The following is a 23,550-nucleotide window of genomic DNA, read 5'->3' on the forward strand; positions in this document are numbered from 1 at the left end:
TCTCTAGGTGGTCTAAAAAAATGTCAGCGTTATTCATCATATAATGTCAGCAAATTATTCTTGGTTTGTAGCTTGTTAGTGGGGAGACTATTGTAAGTATTTGAAATTCACGTTCATAAACCACAAGACCATTCTTTTTCTCCAGTGAAGAATGATCAGTCTCATTTGTCTCCATATTAGCTCCACTCTATTATATTTCTATAGCCCTATTATTATTAAATATTTGTAGTAGCACCTAGAAGCCCCAGCTGCCCCCATTTTGCTAGGGGCTGTACACCCCTCATGAAAAGTTCTATATTTCTACTTTCCTCCTGAGCCAGTGCCTGTTCCTATCGGTGGCGTTTCCATGAATCTTCTCCAGTTTGTCAGCTCCTCTGCTAATGAGCTGCTGATGCCACCCCTAGAAACACGGTAATGAGTTTGCTGATGAGACGGAACCTCTTGTGTGAGATGGGGTCATGCCTGCAAATTGGCCTCCTTTCTGAGAAGTAGTGCAGAGTAGGGGAGAGAGGTTGTTGGGGAAACGTATGGTTTCCCTATCATTTGTATCTGTAATTTTTCAGTAAATCTTGACAGACTGTTTGTGACAAAGCTTTAGATTTACAAAAAAGACTAGAAGGGAAAATTAGATCTAGTCTGACTTCCTGAATAACACAGACCATTACATTTTACCCAGACACTCCTATATTGAGCCCAATAACTTGTGTTTGGCTAAAGCAGTGGTCCCCAAACTGGGGGCACACCCCCTATGGGGGTGCAAGGAAACATTCAGGGGGTGGCGCACAGCGGGGCCTGGGTCATCCCCCATGGGAGGTAGGGAGGGAGTGCCACCCAGCCCCACTCTGCCCCCAGCTCTGCTCTGGCCCCAGTTCCCAGCTGCGGCTCTCTCAATGTCTGTGAGGGGAGGGCTCCTGCCTCATACTGGGAATGAGGGGCGATCAACAGGTTATCTCAAGTGCTTATATACAAAGCCTTGGAAACAAGCAGGGAGAACTGGAGGTCCTGGTGATGTCAAGGAACTATGACGTGATCGGAATAACAGAGACTTGGTGGGATAACTCACATGACTGGAGTACTGTCATGGATGGTTATAAACTGTTCAGGAAGGACAGGCAGGGCAGAAAAGGTGGGGGAGTAGCACTGTATGTAAGGGAGCAGTATGACTGCTCAGAGCTCCGGTACGAAACTGCAGAAAAAACCTGAGTGTCTCTGGATTAAGTTTAGAAGTGTGTGCAACAAGAGTGATGTAGTGGTGGGAGTCTGCTATAGACCACCGGACCAGGGGGATGAGGTAGATGAGGCTTTCTTCCGGCAGCTCACGGAAGCTACTAGATCGCATGCCCTGATTCTCATGGGTGACTTTAATTTTCCTGATATCTGCTGGGAGAGCAATACAGCGGTGCATAGACAATCCAGGAAGTTTTTGGAAAGCGTAGGGGACAATTTCCTGGCGCAAGTGCTAGAGGAGCCAACAAGGGGGGGCGCTTTTCTTGACCTGCTGCTCACAAACCGGGTAGAATTAGTGGGGGAAGCAAAAGTGGATGGGAATCTGGGAGGCAGTGACCATGAGTTGGTTGAGTTCAGGATCCGGACGCAGGGAAGAAAGGTAAGCAGCAGGATATGGACCCTGGACTTCAGGAAAGCAGACTTCGACTCCCTCAGGGAACGGATGGCCAGGATCCCCTGGGGGACTAACTTGAAGGAGAAAGGAGTCCAGGAGAGCTGGCTGTATTTCAAGGAATCCCTGTTGAGGTTACAGGGACAAACCATCCCAATGAGTCGAAAGAATAGTAAATATGGCAGGCGACCAGCTTGGCTTAATGGTGAAATCCTAGCGGATCTTAAACATAAAAAAGAAGCTTACAAGAAGTGGAAGGTTGGACATATGACCAGGGAAGAGTATAAAAATATTGCTCGGGCATGTAGGAATGATATCAGGAGGGCCAAATCGCACCTGGAGCTGCAGCTAGCCAGAGATGTCAAGAGTAACAAGAAGGGTTTCTTCAGGTATGTTGGCAACAAGAAGAAAGCCAAGGAATGTGTGGGCCCCTTACTGAATGAGAGAGGCAACCTAGTGACAGAGGATGTGGAAAAAGCTAATGTACTCAATGCTTTTTTTGCCTCTGTTTTCACTAACAAGGTCAGCTCCCAGACTGCTGCGCTGGGCATCACAAAATGGGGACGAGATGGCCAGCCCTCTGTGGAGATAGAGGCGGTTAGGGACTATTTAGAAAAGCTGGACGTGCACAAGTCTATGGGGCCGGACGAGTTGCATCCGAGAGTGCTAAAGGAATTGGCGGTTGTGATTGCAGAGCCATTGGCCATTATCTTTGAAAACTCGTGGCGAACCGGGGAAGTCCCGGATGACTGGAAAAAGGCTAATGTAGTGCCAATCTTTAAAAAAGGGAAGAAGGAGGATCCTGGGAACTACAGGCCAGTCAGCCTCACCTCAGTCCCTGGAAAAATCATGGAGCAGGTCCTCAAAGAATCAATCCTGAAGCACTTGCATGAGAGGAAAGTGATCAGGAACAGCCAGCATGGATTCACCAAGGGAAGGTCATGCCTGACTAATCTAATCGCCTTTTATGATGAGATTACTGGTTCTGTGGATGAAGGGAAAGCAGTGGATGTATTGTTTCTTGACTTTAGCAAAGCTTTGGACACGGTCTCCCACAGTATTCTTGTCAGCAAGTTAAGGAAGTATGGGCTGGATGAATGCACTATAAGGTGGGTAGAAAGCTGGCTAGATTGTCGGGCTCAACGGGTAGTGATCAACGGCTCCATGTCTAGTTGGCAGCCGGTATCAAGTGGAGTGCCCCAAGGGTCGGTCCTGGGGCCAGTTTTGTTCAATATCTTCATAAATGATCTGGAGGATGGTGTGGATTGCACTCTCAGCAAATTTGCGGATGATACTAAACTGGGAGGAGTGGTAGATACGTTGGAGGGGAGGGATAGGATACAGAAGGACCTAGACAAATTGGAGGATTGGGCCAAAAGAAATCTGATGAGGTTCAATAAGGATAAGTGCAGGGTCCTGCACTTAGGACGGAAGAACCCAATGCACAGCTACAGACTAGGGACCGAATGGCTAGGCAGCAGTTGTGCGGAAAAGGACCTAGGGGTGACAGTGGGCGAGAAGCTGGATATGAGTCAGCAGTGTGCCCTTGTTGCCAAGAAGGCCAATGGCATTTTGGGATGTATAAGTAAGGGCATAGCGAGCAGATCGAGGGACGTGATCGTTCCCCTCTATTCGACATTGGTGAGGCCTCATCTGGAGTACTGTGTCCAGTTTTGGGCCCCACACTTCAAGAAGGATGTGGATAAATTGGAGAGAGTCCAGCGAAGGGCAACAAAAATGGTTAGGGGACTGGAACACATGAGTTATGAGGAGAGGCTGAGGGAGCTGGGATTGTTTAGCCTGCAGAAGAGAAGAATGAGGGGGGATTTGATAGCTGCTTTCAACTACCTGAAAGGGGGTTCCAAAGAGGATGGCTCTAGACTGTTCTCAATGGTAGCAGATGACAGAACGAGGAGTAATGGTCTCAAGTTGCAGTGGGGGAGGTTTAGATTGGATATTAGGAAAAACTTTTTCACTAAGAGGGTGGTGAAACATGGAATGCGTTACCTAGGGAGGTGGTAGAATCTCCTTCCTTAGAGGTTTTTAAGGTCAGGCTTGACAAAGCCCTGGCTGGGATGATTTAACTGGGAATTGGTCCTGCTTTGAGCAGGGGGTTGGACTAGATGACCTTCTGGGGTCCCTTCCAACCCTGATATTCTATGATTCTATGATCCCGCCCTCACCACTGCCCCCTCCCTCAGCTGTGGCCCCAGCCTTGGTCCCTGCTCCCAGCCTGGTCCTGGCTGTTGGCCCTGGCTGTTGGCCCTGGCCCCAGACCCACCCCCAGCTGCGGCTCTGGCTTTCAGCCCGAGCCACGGTCCCGCTCCTGACCATGGCTTCTGGGGGCGGGGGCGCTGAATGGGGTGACTGGGAGCATGACGTGAAAAGTTTGGGGACTACTGGACTAAAGCATATTTTCTGGCAAGGCATCCAGTCTTGATTTGAAGACATCAAGAGATGGAGAATGCATCGCTCCCTTAGATAGTTTGTTCCCATGGCTATTCATCATCACTGTTAAATATTTGCGCCTTATTTCTAATTTGAATTTGTCTGGGTTTAGCTTTCAGTCATTAGTTCCTGTTTTGCCTTTCAGTGCTATATTAAAGAGCCCTTTGGTACTGGTTTTTCTCCCCATGGTGGTACTTACACACGAGTCCCCTCTGTCTTCGATACACTCAACAGGTTGCACTTGTTAAGTCTCTCACTGCAAGGCACTTTCTCCAGCCCTTGCATCATTGGGGTGGCTCTTTACTACACATACTCCAATTTTTCAACACCATTTATAAAATGTGGACACCAGAACTGGATGCAGTTTTCCTGTATTGGTCTCACCAATGTCATATACAAAACGTGGTCACTTCCTTGCTTCCTACCCACTGCTTATATATCCAAAAATCCCATTGACGCTTTTTGCCACAGCATCACACTGAGAGCTCATGTTCAATGCTCGTCCACTGTAACTGCTAAATCCTTTTCAGAGTCACTGCTTTCCAGGATATAGTTCCCCAGTCTGTAAGGATGGCCCGTATTCTCTCTTCCTAGATATGCAACTTTGCGTTTGGTTGTCTTAAATTACATTTTGTTTGAATGGCCCCAGTTACCAAGCGAATCCGTTCACCTGTCCTGCCCACATCATTATTCACTACTACACCAATCTTCATCCACAGATTTGTATCAGCAATGATTGTATATTTACTTCCAGATCATCGATGAAAATGTTGAAGAGCATCAGGTACCCCAGGTACCTGCAGAACCCCGCTAGAAACACCTCAGTGATGACTCGCTATCGACAGCTATTTCTTGTGATCTGTCAGCCAGTTCTCTGTTGATATTGAGTAGAGCTAATTATTTAATCAGAATGTTGTGTGCTACTAACTCAAAATGCTTCACAAAACTCTAAGTAGTAACATTTTATCAACCAAATTTTTAATCTCATAAACGAATGAAACCAGCTTTGTTTGAGAAGACCTATTTTCTGTAAAGCCTTGTTGACTGGCATTAATTACATTCCTATCCTTCAGTTTGCTGAGTTGAATCCTGTATCAGCATTTCCATTATTTTGCCCAGGACAGATGTCAGGCTAGCCAGCCTATAGTTAATGGGTCATTCCACTTTCCCTTTTTGTCTGTTGGCTCAGTACTGTATTAGCACTTTATCAGTCTTCTGGAATTTCCCTGGGATTCCAAGATGTATGAAAAGTTTATCTGCATAACAGAGATGTCCTTAGCCAACTTTTTAGGACCCCTCAGTGCAAGTTACCCAGGCCTGATGATTTTAAAAATCTGTATCCCGTAGCATATGTCATCTAGCATCCTCCTGAGTTACTAATGTACCACATGAGGATGATGAAATACTTTCCAGTACAAGTCCGTCATCCTGCTTCTTTCCAAGTACAGAACAGAAATATTTATTGACTGCTTCTGCATCATTATTAACAATTTTGTCATCTCCATCATTGCTGGGATTTCTTTTTTCCTAATATACTTAAACTCCTGCTTATTGTCCTTAGCACTTCCCTTATTTTTCCCTAATGTCCTTCACTTCCCTTATCAATTTTCATCACTTCATAACTTCTAATTTTTTCTCTTACTCCTTTTCCACCATTTGTTATGTATTGCTTATTTCTTTCTAATTGCTGCCTTTGTTTCACACTGATCCAGGATGTCAAAAAGTATCGTCATTTTTTTTGATTGTGGAATTATGGCTTTTTGGCCCAGTAATAAACTCTTCTTAAAGCACTCCCAATTTTCCTTCATATCTTACTAAATTTTGCTCATAATTTTCCCTTAGTTTTGGGAAACTAGCCCTGGTGTAGCCCCTAGTTCAGTGTATAGGTTACTGACATGAGCCGGAAATAAAACCTTGGTCTTGACCCCCTGTATCCTGCTCCATGAATGGATAGAGCTGATCCTGCTTTCCCCCCAGCTTGGTGTCCTTGTGTATGTGGCTAAATTGTGCAATGGATTCCTCTCACGTTTGTGTTCACATTGTTACTTGTTACTATTGAAGTAAATGTGCCTGCAGGGGAGATGCCACAGAGAGAGGACAATTGCCAATTATTTAGTATTATGATTTAATCTGTGAAACAGACACACAGCTGATCAGTCAGTGCAGGGCGGCTTTGCTGCTGGGATGGCTCTTATTTACCTGGATACTCAGTGTAGAGAGGTGTCCGGCGGAGTGAGGCTTCGGCGGAAGCAGGTGGGATGGGGCTGAACGGTTCCCGTGCTCCATAGCCAGTGGGTAGGAGCTAGGTTGCATGTATTGTGGCTTTACTGACTGGCTGCTAGAGGCGGATGCTGTACAGGCAAATATAAAGCAAGTGCTCTTAGATCTCTGCTGTGCCTCCATGCAGTCCAAGCAGCCTCTAGCGATCATAGCTAGGCCTTTTCCCTCCCATCTGGGATTGCCAGGGAGGCAGCTCATGTCTGGCAGCTTTGGCCCCGCTGTGCTTGGGCCCCACAAACCAGTCGGGTGACTCTAGAAGCCTAGGTGGGATCCATCCATTCTGGCAGGAGCCCGTGGTTGGGCATGGAGGGGATGGAGCAGGGCATGGGTGCGTTGAGACTGGAAGGGCTGAGGGATCCCTCTCCAGCCCAAGTCTCTCGGGAAAGTGTCACCTGCAGGAGCTGGATTCTTCTCATGCACACTTTGGATCACTGCTGCTTGTGGTGGCTTCTGGCCCTCCCAGAGTCACCTGCCCCCATGTGCCCTCGTCCTTAAGCATGGGGAGCTGGGAGCGAGTGGAAAGCTACAATCTCTCTCATCCCCGTGAATATGCAGCCCCTTCCCCAGGAGTCCTTTCCTCCCCCAGGGGAACGGGCAGATTCTGGGTGTGAAACGCTATCCTGGTTCGAAAGAACTCTCCTGTCATTATTTGGCCCAACGTTCCTTCACTCTGCTGCTGTGCCACGAGCGCTGGTGCGCCCCCTGTGGTGTATTGCACCTGCAGCAAGGATTCCACTTGCCCCCGTATCCCCAGTGGTGCCTGGAGATGTCCTTCTGGTCTGGGAAATGAACTGTCTGCGGGGAGGTAGCTCATGAGAACACCACCTCTTTTTCTGAAGTGGAAATGCTGGAGAATCCCTCCTCTGAATAGACTGTAATTGCCTGGCAAAGGTCTAGGACAGTGGTTCTCAACGAGGGGTATGTAGAGCTCTTACAGGGTGACATCAGCTCATCTAGATATTTGCCTGGTTTTACAGCAGGCTATGTAAAAACACTAGTGAAATCGATACAGATGAAAATTCCATACAGACAATGACTTGTTTACCCTGCTCTGTATACTATCCACTGAAATGTACATACACTATTTATATCAAGTTGATTTATTTTATAATTATATGGTATGAATTAAAAACTCAGCAGTTTTTTAGTAGTAGTGTAGCTGTGCCACTTTTGTATTATGTCCGATTTTGAAAGCAAAGAGTTTGTGAGGTGAGACTTGGGGCTATGCAAGACAAATCAGACTCCTGAAAGGGGTACAGTAGTCAGGAAAGATTGAGAGCCAATGGTCTAGGAGACTGTTGCAGGAACTACTCTAAACTAAACAATCCTTTATTTCAAAGTTTCTCTCCCTTTGGAGTGATCATTTGCATTCCCATATCCACTTCAAAAGACCGTCTGAGCCTAATGGGAATGACTGCTGTGGCCAGTCATATCTCCTTCTGCAGCCCAGCATCATGAATGGATGGAGTAGTTTGCGGGAGAGGGAGGATTGCATCTTGCTACGCTGAGAAGGCAGTGACACCATTAGCTGCAGGTATGACATATACCCAGAAAGGCCCACAGCAGGTTTGTACATTTTAGCAAGAACATGAGCTTCCAAAATTGCAAAAGTAATTAAAGATGCTCCCCTCGGCCTCCTGGCTTTACCTAATGGAGCAATCCAGATACCTTGGGTGTGACAGCTGCTTTAGTGGACTTTTTCAACTGTAAAATCGGAAGCGTGGTTGTGGATAAAATGGCACATACTAGATACTGTGCAATGGATTCTACTCTGGCTTGTGTTCACACTGTTTGTTACTATTGAAATAAATGTGTCTACAGGGGAAATGCATGTGACCCAGTGATAAATAGCAAATGCTGGATACTATGGCCAGTGTGTATGTGATGCCCTGTACCCTTGCTGGCCAGTCCTTGCAGGAGGATAAAGGCAGCAGGAGCTCTCATAAGAGCTGGGCCACTGGTAAAGCAGCCAGGCCTGACTTGGGTGGATTTGATTCCTGTTTGGAAACATCAAATACTAAACTGATACTGATGTGTAACAATGTTCACTCACCCTTGGAGTGCCTCCTTGTGGCTGCATTTAGGGATTAGCTCCTTTCAGGTCAAAAGCCCTACTCTTCTAACAAGAAAAGGAGTACTTGTGGCACCTTAGAGACTAACCAATTTATTAGAGCATAAGCTTTCGTGAGCTACAACTCACTTCATCAGATGCATATCGTGGAAACTGCAGCAGACTTTATATATACACAGAAGTCTGCTGCAGTTTCCACGATATGCATCTGATGAAGTGAGCTGTAGCTCACGAAAGCTTATGCTCTAATAAATTGGTTAGTCTCTAAGGTGCCACAAGTACTCCTTTTCTTTTTGCGAATACAGACTAACACGGCTGTTACTCTGAAACTCTTCTAACAGTTGCTCACATCGTAACCCCCCACTCCCACCCTGTTCTCCAGAACAATCAGTGCTCCTTCATGACTCAGCCCGCTGGCCAGATCACTGAATAGTCCTCCCCTTCCAGGGTATCTAGGTGCCACTGGATCTGCGGTCCACATGCCATTCTGGACAGTCTTCCAGCCCAAGGCCAGGTCTTGTCACTTTCCCGCTGGCTGGTAGGGGAATCTGGGCCCAGGCACAGTCTGCTTACTCCCAAGCCTTGTCGCTATTTCCAGGGACTCCCTCCTACTTCCCTGCTCTGTCTTTTGTTTCCCCTACCACTGGATTTACCAGTCCAAACTCCCTTCTCCCCAGGAGTGACTGCAGACTACTTCCCCCGCAGCCCCCTTCTGTTCTAAGCTTCTCTCTTTATACAAGCCCATCCTGCTCCTCCTAGCTGAACTTCATCCTCCATTAGGCTTTATTAGTTCCTGGCTCTCCTCCAGGTGTTGCATATAAGGTTAATTGACCTAATATAACCTGCTCTGCCTTGTTTGGGTGGACACCCCATTGCATGATGGTTACCAATTAAGTTATGACATGCACACAGTTGGCAAGGGAAGCTAAAGGTATCAATGAAAAACGTGGCCAGTGGACTAAAGGACAATAAGAAGGATTTTTTATTTTTTGGGTGTATATCAGGAACACAAAAAAAATCCTAGCAAGGGGGTAGGTCTGTTACTTGTTAGAAATGGTCAAATTGTCAATAATGATGCAGAAAAGTAAGATGTGCTCAATAAAGTCTTTATATATTCATAAAGAACCTGGCTGGCTGGTACACATCTTGCAGTAATAATGAAATACTTTATTTCCTGACAGTATCTAAGGAGGATGTGAAACAGCGACTACTAAACATCTTTAAATTGGCAGGACCCAGATAACTTGCATCTAAGAGTTTGATAAGAATTGGCAGAGGACCTCTTTGAGCCATTAATGTTGATATTTAACAAATCTTGGAATACTGAGGAAGTTCCAGAGGACAGGTTAAAAACTAATACTCTGCCAATATTTAACAAGTATAAATGGGATGTCCCAGGTAACTATAGGCTAGTTAACCTGACATAGATACTATGCAAAATAATGGAACAGCTAATGCGGGATGCAGTCAGTAAAGAATTAAAGGCTGGTAGAAGAATTAATGCCAGTCAGTATGGTCCTATGGAAAATAGGTCTCGACAGACAAATTTGAAATTGACTTTGATATCACAGGTTTAATCGATAAAGGTAACACTGACATACTAGTACTTCAGCAAGGCACTAGACTGCCTACCACAAGCGTTCTGATGAAGAGTTAACATAAAATAAATGCAGCATATATTAAATGGATTAAAAACTGATATCTTATGAAATTACTGTAAATGTGGAATCATTCAACAGGTATGTTTCTAATGTGGCTTGAATTTGCAGGCAATACAAAAACTGGCAGTGTGATAAACAATGATGAGGACAGGTCATTTATACAGGATGATCAGGGTCACTTGGTAAGTTGAGCTCACTTTAACGACACGTGTTAATACAGCCAAATGGGATGTCATTCATCTAGGAATAAAGCTTACTGGAGGCGGGCTGTATCCTGGAAAGCAGTGACTCTGAAAGGGACTTGGGTCATGATGGGTAACCAGCTGAGCATGAGCTCCCAGTGCAATGTGGTGGCCAAGAGGGATAATGGGTTCCTGTTCTGTAAGCAGAAAAATACCGAGTAGAAGCGGGGAGATGGCATTACCATTGTATATGACATTAATGAGACCACAGCCAGTTCTGGTGTCCACACTTCAAAGGGGATGTTGAAAAAATTGGAGAAGATTCAGAAAAGAGCTACAAGAATGACTCAAAGTCTGGAAATCCTGTCTTATAATGTGGGTGAGGTAATATCTTTTATTGGACCAACTTCTGCTGATGAAAGACAAGCTTTTGAGCTTATGTAGAGCTCTTCTTCAGGTCAGCTGGTCTCTTTCACTAACAGAAGTTGATCCAGTAAAAGAGATTACCTCATCCACTTTGTCTCTCTAATATCCTGGAAACAACACTGCAAACTGCCTTAAAATGACATACTGAAGTAGCTTCTCCAGAAGGTTAAGTGATGACGTGATCATGGTTTATAAATACCTACAGGGGAAGAAGGTTGCTGATGGTAGAGGGTTCTTTAATTTAGTAAACAATGGCAGAACAAGATGGAGTGGCTGGAGGCAGAAGCTAGACGAATTTGGGCAAGTAAAAAGGCACACTTTTTAACAGTGTGGATAATTAACCACTGGAACCTTTCCAGTAAGTCTGGGAACATTGAGGAAGGTCCTGGAGATTGGAAGATGGCTAGGTGTTGTGCCAGTGTATAGAAAGGGTAAATGGAATGACCTGGGTAATCATGGATTTGTCAGTCTGATTACGACCCTGGGTGAGAGGATGGAGCAGCTGATATGGGACATTTAATAAAGTATTAAAGGAGGGCAACATAATTAATGCCATGGATTTATGGGAAATAGATCCTATCAAACTAACTTGATACCATTTTTTGACAAGATGATGGGTTCGATTGATAAAGGTCCTAGTGTTGATAGAATTCTATCAGATGTGTGGTTGCGTAGTCAAACAACATTTTGTTTAAAATAGGAAGATATAAGATGAATATGGCACATGTTAAATGGATTCGTAACTGGTAGGTCTTAATGTAATTGTAAACAGGGAATTGTCATTGGAGGGGAGGGCTTGTAGTGGGGTGCCAAAGGGTTTGGTTCTTGGCCCTACACTATTCAACATATTTATCAATGCCTTGGAAGACTATGTAAAATCATCGCTGATAAAGTGTGCAGAGGACACAAAGATGGAAGGAGTGGTAAATAATGAAGAGGACAAGTCATTGCTACAGAGTGATCTGATCGCCTGGTAAGCTGGGTGGGAAGCAAACAACGTGTGTTTTAATACAGCCAAACGTAAAGTTATGCTTCTAGGGACAAAGAATGTAGGTCATGCTGTATCTGGCGAAGCAGTGACTCTGCCAAGAAAAAAAAATAGGGATCATGGTGGATAATCAGCTGAGCATGAGCTCTCGGTGCATCACCGTGGCCAAAGGGGCCAATGCAATCCTTGGAGGTCTAAACAGGGGAATACCGAGTAGGAAGGTTCTAGTTCTATTTGGCAGTGGTGCAATTGCTGCTGGGATACTGCATCCAGTTCTGGTGTCCACGGCTCAAGAAGGATGTTGATAAATTGGAGAGGGTTTAGCGAAGAGCCATGACAACAATTAAAGGGTTAGAAAACCCGCCTTATAGTGATAGACTCAAGGAGCTCCATCTATTAGCTTAACAAAGAGGAGGTTAAGAGGTGACTTGAACACACTTGGATTCCAAGGCCAGACGGGATCATTGTGATCACTTAGTCTGACCCCCTGTATGTCATTGGCCAGAGACCTGCCCCAAAATAAATCCTAGACCAAGTACCTACATGGGGAACAAATATTCCAAATGGGCTCTGTAGTCTGGCAGAGAAAGGTATAACACGATTCAATGGCTGGAAGTTGAAGCTAGACAAATTGAGTGGAAATAAGGCATCAGTTTTTAACAATGAGAGTAAGCACTGCAGTAATTTACCAAGGGTTGTGCTTGATTCTCCATAATGCAATTTTTGAATGAAAATTGGATTTTTTTTCCTAAAAGATCTGCTCTAGGAATTATCTGGGGGAAGGTTTATGGCCTGTGTTATACAGGCGGTCAGACTAGATAAGAGTGGTTCCTTTTGGACTTACAAAAAATAATCAGAGATTCTCATATTTTATCAAATATAATTCCAAGTCATGACATGTCACTCAAATTGCCTAACATAAAGAATTTACTGGGAAAAGAATTCTGAGTTGAATTTTATTTGCTGCATTTCAACTGTGCATGTTCTTGCTGGGAGGAGTGTCTTACAGAACTAATATTTCAATAGAAATACTCATCTTAAACAAGATATTTTGGTTTAAAAGTGTTCACTAATAAAACTATTGTAGCATGGCTGTAAAGTGCTTGTAAAATTGCAGCCAAGCAGGGTGAAACTTTTCTGTGAACAGTTTACATGTTCAGGTCAGCTGAAGGCATTCATGAATTTTCAGAGTAACAGCTGTGTTAGTCTGTATTCGCAAAAAGAAAAGGAGGACTTGTGGCACCTTAGAGACTAACCAATTTATTTGAGCTTATGCTTATGCTCAAATAAATTGGTTAGTCTCTAAGGTGCTACAAGTCCTCCTTTTCTTTATTCATGAATTTGGCACACAGTTTTGGCTGGGAAAAAGGAGGGGGAATTTTTCTGGAAAAGTCAATGGTTTTTTGTTTTGAAATTTAGCTAGATTCGGGGGGGGGGGGGGGGAGAAGGAAATGAAAACAAAATGAAATGTTTTGTTCAACCCCGAAACCTTTTTCCCTGTTTGGTCAGTTCGAGGGCTAAAACCGATCTGTTTGCCCAGCCACAAACCCTCCAGCATCTGCTGTCGGATGCTACCTCCTATTTGCGACTGAAGGAGCCTCTCAGAGGGGATGATGCAGGTAGGGTTGCCAGGCATGTGGCTTTTGATCAGAAAACTGGGCTGTTAAAAGTCCGGTTGGCAGTGCAGCGGGGTTAAGGCAGGCTCCCTGCCTGCCTGGCTTTGTGCAGTTCCCCAAAGTGGCCAGCATGTCCGGCCCTTAGGTGCAGGGATGATCAGGGAAGCTCTAAGTGCTACCTCTGCCCCCAGTGCTTGCTCTGCATCTCCCATTGACTAGGAACTGTGGCCAATGGAGCTGCGGTGGCGGTACTGCCTGGCTGTGCCTCTGCCTAGGGGCCAGACATGCTGGCCATTTCTGGGAGTAGCGTGGAGCCAGGGCAGGCGAGGAGCCTGCCTTAGCCCTGCTGTGCCACCAACCTGAGGTAAGTGCTGCCCGGCTGGAGCCCACACCCTGAACCCCCTGCCTCAGGTCGGAACCCACTCCTGACCAGAGCCTGAACCCCCTGCCTCAGGTCGGAACCCCCTCCTGTACCCAAACTCCCTCCCGGAGCCCCCTCCTCATCCTAACTCCCCCCGGCCCCAACCCACCCCCCTACCCCAGCCCAGTGAAAATGAGTAAGGGTGGGGTAGAGCGAGCGATGGAGGGAGGGGGCCTCGAGTGAGTGGGGCAGGGCCTCAGAAGGAGTGGGGCGGGGAAAGGGTGTTTGGTTTTGTGCAATTAAAAAGTTGGCAACCCTAGGACGCAGAACTAGGTTTGCAAGATGCAGAAGCATGATGTCATTGTGCTACCGCCACTCCAGAGGGCGTCAGTGGCGTGGTGGGCTAAGTGAGGTGCGCTGCCGGCTTGATCTCCGTGGGTTTGTGATCTGGAGTCGGGAGCAGCCTTTTCTAACGGCTCTATATGGTTGGATTTCTATACAGAGCTGGGTCGCAGGCTTTGCTTCTCCATCTCTGGTAGCTGTATTGGTCTTTGGCCAGGCTGCATGTAAAGCCGCTGGCAATGTGTTTGTAAGGCGCAGGGCTGAAGGGGGAAGGGTTTGAACTGGGGCTGCTGTGCACAAGCTTTGGGCTCCTTGTCAGTGAAGAACTCCACCAGCGGTGTTGGAGCAGATGGCATACTGGGGGTGCTAAGAGCCATTGAACTGAACTGTAAACACAGTCTGCGACGGAAACCACTGGAACTAGGGGTTCCAGCCCCCCTGCACTCTGAGATAGAAGCGAAAAGGGCTGTAGTTGATTCTCTGTCCCTAGGAATGGTTACGTCTTTCTCAAAAAGAGCTGCTCTAGTTTAAACAAAGCTATTAGACTGGAAGCAGGAATTAATTCAGGGAAGTCCTGTGGTCTGTGCTAGGCAGGAGGTCGGACAAGGTGATTGCAAATCATAGATTTGTAATTCCCAAGCCAGAGGGACCACTGTGATCATCTAGTCTGCAGTGCTGTATAACACAGGCCAGAGACCTGCCGCAAAATAATTCCTAGAGTAGATCTGTGAGGAAAAAAGTCCGGTCTTGATTTAAAAATGGCCAGTGCTGGAGAATCCACAGCAGCCCTTGGTAAATTGTTCCAGTGGTTACTTAACCTCCCTGTTAAAAACTGATGCCTTATTTCCAGTCTGATTTTTGTCTAGCTTCGATTTCCAGCCACTGGATCATGTCATGGCTTTCTCTGCTAGATTGAAGAGCCCAGTGAATGGCCCCTTCTGGCCTTAAACCTATGAATCTGTGAATTGACCTTTGTTCTCTTGATATCTTGGTTGGGCACCTCCATGCTTGGGTGGCGAGTTAGTCTTGACAGCTGGCACGACCCCAGATACACCTGTGCTGCTGAAGCTTATCCTTGTGTGTCTGGGCCTCTGAAGCTGGATCCTGAGGCTCACATACTTCCAGGATCTCTATCTGCACAGTCCCAGGGAGTCTGGACCCATGGGCAGATCAGCTCTGGTTTGGGGATTTGTCCACCAGAGCCAGCTGTGGTGTGCCCCTCCAGCCCTGTCTTGTGGGACAGCTGGTCTGCTGTGCCTTGTGCAGAGCTGTGACCTCCACTTCCTTGGAGCAGCCAGGGATGAGAGCCTGTTTGTTCCCCAGCGCCTCATCCCTCTGTCCCTGTCTGGTGGTAGGGCTGGTCAATGCGAAGGCCGTTGCTGGGTCTGACTTGTGCAGATTGCAGGCAGGATGCTTAGAATTGCTGACCAGCTTCTGAGCGCCCATATGCATGTTGCACAGAGCCTTGGTTTAATAAGCCGCTGCTAGTGCAGAGCGGGCAAAGCGGCTGTACCTGGTACAGTGTTTGGAAGCACTCACCATGCCGGTGGCACCTTCTCAGAGAGCCACCCCCATGCTGTGTCTGGCACCGGGCCATTCCCCCAGCACATCCTCACACCCAGCTTGTGGATGTGCTTTGGAGATCTCTGAGGAGCCAAGGGGCTCAAGGCAAGCCTGGGCAGTTTCCTTTGGGAACACATTTCTGCTCTGCCTACCAGGCTGTGGTCTGTGTTAGCACCACTGTCCCTGTCAGGCAAACTTGCTAGTATTTGGCTGGGAAGTTACTGGAGGGAAGCTGTAACTGAAGTTGAAAGCCTTACTAGTTGCCAAGGTGCAGTTACCTGGCTGTCGGTGGCTGTCATTCTCCGTGGCAATATGGATCTTACCTTAGGAGACTTGTCCCTCCACAGCCCCCTCTGTGCTCCCTGCTCCCCAGAGATCCCTGCATGGCTTGTTGACTGGACTGAATTCTGTACACACAGTGCTGCCCCCCAGTAGCCCTTTCCATGAAGCTTTCCCAAGCTCCCAGGTGCCTGCTGTGAATGTGTTTTCTCATAGCTGGTCCAGAATAGCTGGATATCTCTGCCTCTGCTTGAACAGGGCCCACTGCTATCTGGGAGGGTGGATTAATGTGCAAGGTACCTTCCGAGGCTTACATACTTCCAGGATCTCTATCCACACAGTCCCAGGGAGTCTGGATCCATGTGCAGATCAGCTCTGGTTTGGGGATTTGTCCACTGCGGTGTGCCCCTCCAGCCCTGTCTTGTGGGACAGCTGGTCAATGGCCAGCCTGTGCTCTGTGCAGCCCTCCACTTGGAATCGTGAGTTGGGGGTCACCAGTCCAGTTTCACCCTTGCTCCAGTTTTACTGGATTATTTTTATAATCGCAAATTGCAAATCCGACCTGCTTAAATACCAACTCGCTCTAGGCGAGAAGAGTCACCCTTTAGGAATATTCAGCTAGTGGATTTTTATTATCTATAAAGCTGTGGCAATGTGTAGCAAACAGGTGAAGTGATTAACCAGCCACCCAACATCTGTTTACTTGTCCATGAGTTGCGAGGAAGTGAGTGATCACTACAGTACCGTGGTGCAGCCTTCAAAGGCGAAGGGATTGTTTCAGTAGCAGAGGGTAACCGAATGCAGTCACAAGTTTGTATTCATTTAAAAAAAACATATTCAAATATTCTGGCCTTGATTCCCAGCCATGGAATGTGTGTGTGTCCACAAGTCTGGGCGTGAGCGTGTGTGTGTGTGTACATCAGGTGCGTGTGTGTACGTACTTGTGGTAGTGTGTGCGTTGGTACTGTGCAAGTACTCCTGCCCGTGTGTGTCTGCATGCGCACAAGCGTGTGTATGTGGAAGTGAGCGTGCATAACTGTGCATTAGGGCATGTGATGTCCCTCTGCGTCTACATGCCCTTTCCTTGAATCCTCCCACTGGCTCCCTAGAGCTGACTGACTCTCCCCTCCCTGCTCAGTTAGAAGCAAGTGTGTGTGGAAGATTATGGGAGGCGGTTAGGCTGGTGACACCCCCACCCTCCCCCCCAGAGCAGCTTTCAGGTCCCAGGGGTTCTCCGTGAATAGCCAGGTAGGGGTTATGACAAGAGGGTTTATTATGATGCTTAATGAACCAGGGAGCTGCCCAAGCAACTTCTCCTCCTGGAAATCTCTCCATTCGGGCCTTGTAACGAGGGCGCGACGCAGGCACCCTGATCTCCACTGCACTGTAAAGCCACCTGAGAAGTTACTTTCCCGGCTGCAGCTTCTCCGTGCAGCTGGCTTGGCATAACTCAGCAAAGCCGTCTCCCTGGGGAGCCCCATTCTTAGCGTGGCAGCAGCCGCATTCCAGAGGCAGTTCGCTTTGTGTGCAGACAGATTCCGCCTGCTCCGGGGAGGAGCAGCACGCGGTCGTAGTAAATCATGAAGTGAAAAGCTGCCGGTGGCTGGGTGGCTCTTGCAGTGGGTTTGGTGGCTCTGAACTCTTCCCTCCACTTGACTCCAAGTGTTCCTACACTTCTGATGTGGATTGCGGGGAAAGAGGCTTTCCTGTCACAGCCCACCCACATCTCCCAGGTGTGGGCAGTGGTATTCTCTCCCTTCCCCCCTTTGATTTCCTGCAGCCGAAAAGCTGATGGGCAGGAACTGGTAAGATGGAGCTGTTAAGTTCTGGAGAGCTCCCAATGCAATGCCAGGAAATAGCCCATGGATAGGCAGGTCTGCAGAACATGAGGGCCTCTAGCTCTTGCCCTACAAAGCTGTAGGGGGAAGCTCCGGGAGCCAGGGGCAGGGTGTACGTGGGATGAGCCCTCACTCGGGGAATCCATGGGAGCTGCAGTGTGGCCATTCTCCAGGTGAGAGAGCCACGTTTCTCCATTCAGGTGGGCTGTGGGCCTTCTAAGATTGAATCTTTCCGACTCTTTCTTCGTCTCCGGTTCAGAGCAGCAGCATGGAGTGTGAGCTGAAGATGGTAATTGGTGTCAAGTAAGCGTAGCTCCCATAGAAACACATGATCATAGGCGCCAACTTCTCCTGGCGCCAGTGGGTGCTCACGGCCCCCCGGCCCCACCCTGACTCTGCCCCTGCCCGTATTGACTCCTTTCCCCAAAATCCCTGCCCCAGCCCTGCTTCTTCCCTACCTCCTCCCCTGAGTGCGCCATGTTCCTGCTCCTCCCCCTCCCTCCCAGAGCTTTTTATGCTGCGAAACAGCTGGGATGAGAAGCAGGGATGGCGCTCAGGGGCGGAGGCGGTGATGAACTGGGGCGGGGAGCTGCTAGTGGGTGCAGAGCACCCACCAATTTTTTCTCCATGGGTGCTCCAGCCCGGGAGCACCCACAGAGTCGGCACCTATGCACATGATTGCTTTGTACACCCCTGTGCAGAGCCCAGAGTCTGTGCTGAGCAGGATTCTTATTCAGTCTGTTTACCCCAGTATTCTGGCCAAGCTTCCCTTTGGGCAAATGCACTCTCCTTACCTGCAGTTTCAGTTGGGTACAGTGCTCTTTACTTCTGTCCTAAATTCTCATGTAGTCTTGGCATGCCCGATAAAACTGCAGCCATGCTCCACTCCAGAGGTGGCTGTATTTCAGTGGTGGATGTTTTCCCCCAGAGGGATTTGGTACTGGATATCATGATGATGGGTGCAGTACAAGGAGCCTGAATAGAACAAAACAGAATGAAATAATGGAAAGTACTAAACTAATGTGAAGTCTTATTAGTTCCCTTGCAGGCTGTCTGGTATGGAGCTCGGCATGTCCAAGAAGAACAGCTAGATGCTCAAATGCAGCACCTGGAACACACCTGCAGGGTGTGAACAAAGAGCGTGATGCTTTCTCATCTGCTTTTATAATGCAGAACTTGATATGCAGAGTCTGGTTAGCTCTGAGATTGTGAATGGAGTCAGTGAAAGGGGAATTGTATGTGAGGTGCATTCTCTAGCATGCTCTGAGAGCATAAACTCTTTCGGTCTTGGTCAGATTTACAGCTGGTTCCAGAGTCACGGCTGAAGTTCTAAAGGTCACTGGTGGGTGCCTCAGTTTCCCTGTCTGTAAAATGGGGACAGTGATCTTGCCCTACTTTTGTGTCATGCATTGGATGGAAAGTGCTAGATCAGTGACAAGTCTTGGCTGGCGTTAATGAGCACTGAAGTGGTTTTGAAAATGTTGGCAAAACTGTTTTCTTGATTGAAAATTTCCTCAAGTGTGCGATGGGATTTCCAGTCAGTGAGAGAGATGCCCAGAATAGCCTGGTGATTAAAGCATTTATCGCGGATATGGGGGTTCAGTTCCCTGTGATGAACAGGGGTAGAGCAAGGGTTTAGAAGGCTACAAATCAGACTCTGGCTTTCTGGTTGGAGCCGTTCCACTTTGTATCACTAATTATTCGCTGACCAGGGAGACAGATGGACTCTCTGGTCTGGTGGTATGGGGACTCACCGGGGATGTGGGAGACTCATTTCCAAGGCCTGGTCTACACTACAAAGTTAGATAGACAGACATGTACATCTTACCTCAACCTAATTATGTCCACGCTACAGCCTTGTCCCGCCGATGTAAGTGCCCTACTACACCGACATTACTCTACCTCCACGAGAGGCGTAGAGCTTATGTCAGTGTAGTTAGGGCAGCATAGTGTCTGTCTAGACACCGGGGTTATTTACAGCAGCTGTTGGGTGTCATTCTGGTCAATTTCATGGCTCTAGTATGGATCTGTGAAATTGACAGGAAAGCTGGGCTGTCACCCTGGGGTGTGTTGGGGGCTCCAGCTAGAGCCCGGCTATCCCCTGGACTCCCTGCTCCAAGCTGGGCTGCACCCACCCTGCTCCCCACTTGGATCCATGCCCCCCCCCCAGGATTCTGGTTCTAGCGGAGGGGAGCTGTGGACCCGGGCTGTCAGTGCCTTCCGACTGCCCCTTTTAAGTCAGTGGAAGCGCTCCTGGTGAGGATATGCACCATCGACAGAAGAAGGGCAGTGTGGACAAGAGTTAAGTCTAACAATGTTAGGTCGACTTAAGTTCCTAGTGTAGATGTGCCCCAAGTCACTGCCCCAGAGCAAAGACTTTGAACCTGGGTCTCTCTCATCCTAGGCGAGTGCGCAGACCACTGTTCTGAGGACTCTCTTGTGCTTTTTTTTAACTTTACACACAACATTTCAAAAGTCTAATTTTTTTCAATATGGGGATGAAAACAAATGTTGGGACCTCAGACTTCGTCACAAAACAGAACTGTAGTTTTTGGGCCTGCCCTCCTCACCATTGCTTTGTGCTCTGGGGAGCTGTGACTTTTCACTGGTCTTCTCTATGACACAATCTGTGCTTGGAAAAGGGGGAGGGGTGGGAAAGTGGAGCTGCCAGACTGGTTGGTGGCTCCGGGGAAGGGAGACATTTCTCTCTCACAGATAGAGGATCTGCTGCATTGCTCCCTGTTCTGGAGAAGGGCATTGTCTCTAGGTGTGCGTCCGTAATCATTGTTGAGTTGGTGATATATGTAACAAGGTCAAGGCAGTGACACCAGATTCCTTTGAGGAGAAACCCAGCGATTTTCTGTGAGGTAAACACTGCGCGTCTGTATTAGAGGGGTAGCCGTGTTAGTCCGTATCCACAAAAACAATGAGGAATCTGGGGGCACCTTAAAGACTAATAGATTTATTTGGGCATAAGCTTCCGTGGGTAAAACCCCACTTCTTCAGATGCATGGAATAAAAATTACGGATACAGGCATAAATATAGAGTAACTCCTCACTTAACGTTGTAGTTATGTCCCTGAAAAATGTGACTTTAAGCGAAACGATGTTAAGCGAATCCAATTTTCCCATAAGAATTAATGTAAACGGGGGGTTAGGTTCCAGGGAAACTTTTTTTGCCACACAAAAGACCACTCACACACACTCTCGCTCGTTTTAAATAAACAATTTAATACTGTACACAGAGATGATGAAGCTTGGTTGAGGTGGTGGAGTCAGAGGGTGGGATACTTCCCAGGGATTGCCTTACTGCTAAATGATGAACTAGCAATTGGCTGAGCCCTCAAGGGTTAACTCATTGTCAATGCAGCCTCACACTCTACAAGGCAGCAGGAATGGAGGGAGGGGAGACAGCATGGCAGACAGAGATGCACACCATATGTGTGAGAGAGAGATGTGCGTTTCCCCTTAGATATGCTGACACCACTCTTAAATACACTACCTTGTTAAGTTAATCAGCAAGCTGATACCGCAGCAGCAGCTTCCAGGAAGCTCCCTCTGTCCTGAGCCCTGCTCTATTGAGATGGGGTAAGCAGGGTGCAGGAGCAGGGGCGAGGGGGACACCCTGACATTACCCCCCCCCCCCTCCCCAGCAAGCAGGAGGCTCTGGAGAGCAGCTCCAAGGCAGAGGGCAGGAGCAACACGTGGCAGTGGGGGGAGGGACAGCTGAATTGCTGGCAATTGGGAGCCTGCTGGGGGGCTGCTGCACAGGGAACTTAGGGGAGTGGGTCGCTGATGGGGTGGGCTGCTTGTCCACCCTGGTTCCAAGCCCCCACCAGCTCGCTGCAATGGGCTGCTCTTCCTGCAAGCAGTGGACAAAGCAGGCGGCTGCCAGACGACCTTATAAGGGAGCATTGCGCAACTTTAAGGGAGCCTGTTCCCTCATTGATCAACAATGTAACAATGTTAACTGAGATGACTTTAAGTGAGGAAAGGAGGACTTGTGGCACCTTAGAGACTAACCCATTTATTTGAGCATGAGCTTTCGTGAGCTACAGCTCACTTCATCGGATGCATGCCGTGGAAACTGCAGCAAGCCGCTGCAGTTTCCACGGCATGCATCCGATGAAGTGAGCTGTAGCTCACGAAAGCTCATGCTCAAATAAATGGGTTAGTCTCTAAGGTACCACAAGTCCTCCTTTTCTTTTTGCGAATACAGACTAACACGGCTGCTACTCTGAAACCACTCCTTATATACGGATGAAAGTCTTCCTGCCGGCCCAGCGCAGTGTGTGAGAGGGTGGCTGCCCTGAGAGCAGGCAGGGCTGTGCCAATGTCTCTGCAGTGCAAAATAAGGCCGGGGTGTGAGTGAGCTGCCTGTCTCTTTAAGGCCATCCTCTCCCCAGCAGAGCGAGTCTCTTTGCTGGGGGTTGGCAGCAGGATTTCTTGTGGCAGCAGCTCCCACGGGGAGTGAGGCTGAATGATCTTGTCCCAGTGAAATTTCATTTGAGTTGCTGTTTACAAGAATTGGCCTCTCAGGGCTCTGCAGTAGCTGGGAGCCAGCGCCCAAGCAAACGCTGGGCAGTGGGATTCCACCGCCTGTGGGGAAGGAAAAACAGAAGAGGACTGAGTGTGTGCACTCTGGCAGCGAGAGAGGGAGAGCTTTGCTCACATGCTGCAGCTCACTCCGAGGAAGTCTGAGTGGCTGGCCGGCTTGGGGGGGTGAGTGCGTGTGGAGGTGTACATGCGTGCACTTGCCTTCCCAGACTACTCTGTAGCACTGATGCATGAAACTCAATTACCCGAGACGTAGAGGTTAAGGAGCAAATTTTAAATACAAAGGTGCTGGCCCAATGACTTCATGTGTCTTTGGTGGTTCCTACCTGGTCCTTGCAGCTGGGTGCTGCTGGGCTGTTCTGCTCCTACAGGGGCTGGCCGTTGTTTCCTTGACCACGTTGGGTGGAGACGAGGAGCATCCTGGTGTGCAGGGAGGCCAGAGGCTGGGTCACATGGTGCTGAGTTTGTGAGTTTAAAGAGAAATAGCATGGAATTACAGAGTTAAAGATGAGCATTTCCTGTGACATGGCTGGATTGCCCGGCCCATTTCCTTGGCAATCTTTGTGATGTTCCTTTTTATAGTTTAAAGAAAAAAAAAAGTTTGCTGGAGCCCCAGCAGTTGGACCTCCACCCCATTGCTGGGGGACAGACCCTTGCCACACCACACCTTGCTGTCTGAGAGTTTTCCCTGCTAGTTAGCCCTGGTGTCCCCTTCTGAATTCTGTCCTCGTAACTCCCAGCTCTGCCTCAGGTGGCAGCCCAAACAGGTCCCCTCCCTCCTTGGCATTTACAGCGTCTCGTCCCTGCAGCCTCTTGTTGGGGCTGCCTTGCCCTGGGTTATGCCCACTGGGAAGGATTAGCTCTTAATCATCCCTCATAACATATTTTTGTCACTAAAAGATGTGCTGGTTCTTAGCTGTCCATCAGCGGGGCCCAGGCAGCAATGTGCCCCACCCGCCCTCCTGTGCCGACCTGACTTCTCCATACTCGTACAGGAAGGGGCACGGTGTTTGCTCCTAGAATGATAGTGGGGGAGAGTGCCGCTCCCATCGGCTAAACACACTGGTCACAGAGAGCCTGGAATCCACTTGGACCTGAGTGACTGAAAGCTGGAAATGCAGAACCAAGTCACTGGGCCACCGCCCCAGCGTGACTTCCACCCCTTCTGATCTGCGCTGGGAGCAGGGAAAGATCTACACATCCACCTTAGCCCCATGAATGGTCCTGTCTGCCAGGAAAGGGTTGTGGGGATGCAGAGTGGGATGCTCCATGTTTCCAGCCTAACTAAGGGATAATTTTCTTCTTCTGTTTCTATCTTCC

The 23,550-nt window shown here is 48.2% G+C and overlaps 1 protein-coding gene and 1 long non-coding RNA gene across 14 annotated transcripts in view; one reads left to right on the forward strand and one right to left on the reverse strand.

Moving 5' to 3' along the window:
• Positions 1-23,550, forward strand: part of EPHB2 (EPH receptor B2) — a 406,427-nt gene that overhangs the window by 34,696 nt on the left and 348,181 nt on the right. The gene's annotated exons all lie outside the window — the stretch shown is intronic.
• Positions 1-23,550, reverse strand: part of LOC140899967 (uncharacterized) — a 53,534-nt gene that overhangs the window by 14,205 nt on the left and 15,779 nt on the right. For 3 of the 5 annotated variants that reach the window (XR_012155521.1, XR_012155524.1, XR_012155523.1), the window contains 3 exons: positions 22,557-22,688; positions 18,468-18,648; positions 17,075-17,953 (listed from right to left, as the gene is read on the reverse strand). This is a non-coding gene — a long non-coding RNA (uncharacterized lncRNA). Of the gene's footprint in view, positions 1-17,074; positions 17,954-18,467; positions 18,649-22,556; positions 22,689-23,550 lie in introns of those variants that run through there. The other 2 variants (XR_012155522.1, XR_012155525.1) reach the window with 2 other exon arrangements.

Source organism: Lepidochelys kempii, chromosome 18 (assembly GCF_965140265.1).
Source record: "Lepidochelys kempii isolate rLepKem1 chromosome 18, rLepKem1.hap2, whole genome shotgun sequence".
Classification (NCBI taxonomy): domain Eukaryota; kingdom Metazoa; phylum Chordata; order Testudines; family Cheloniidae; genus Lepidochelys; species Lepidochelys kempii.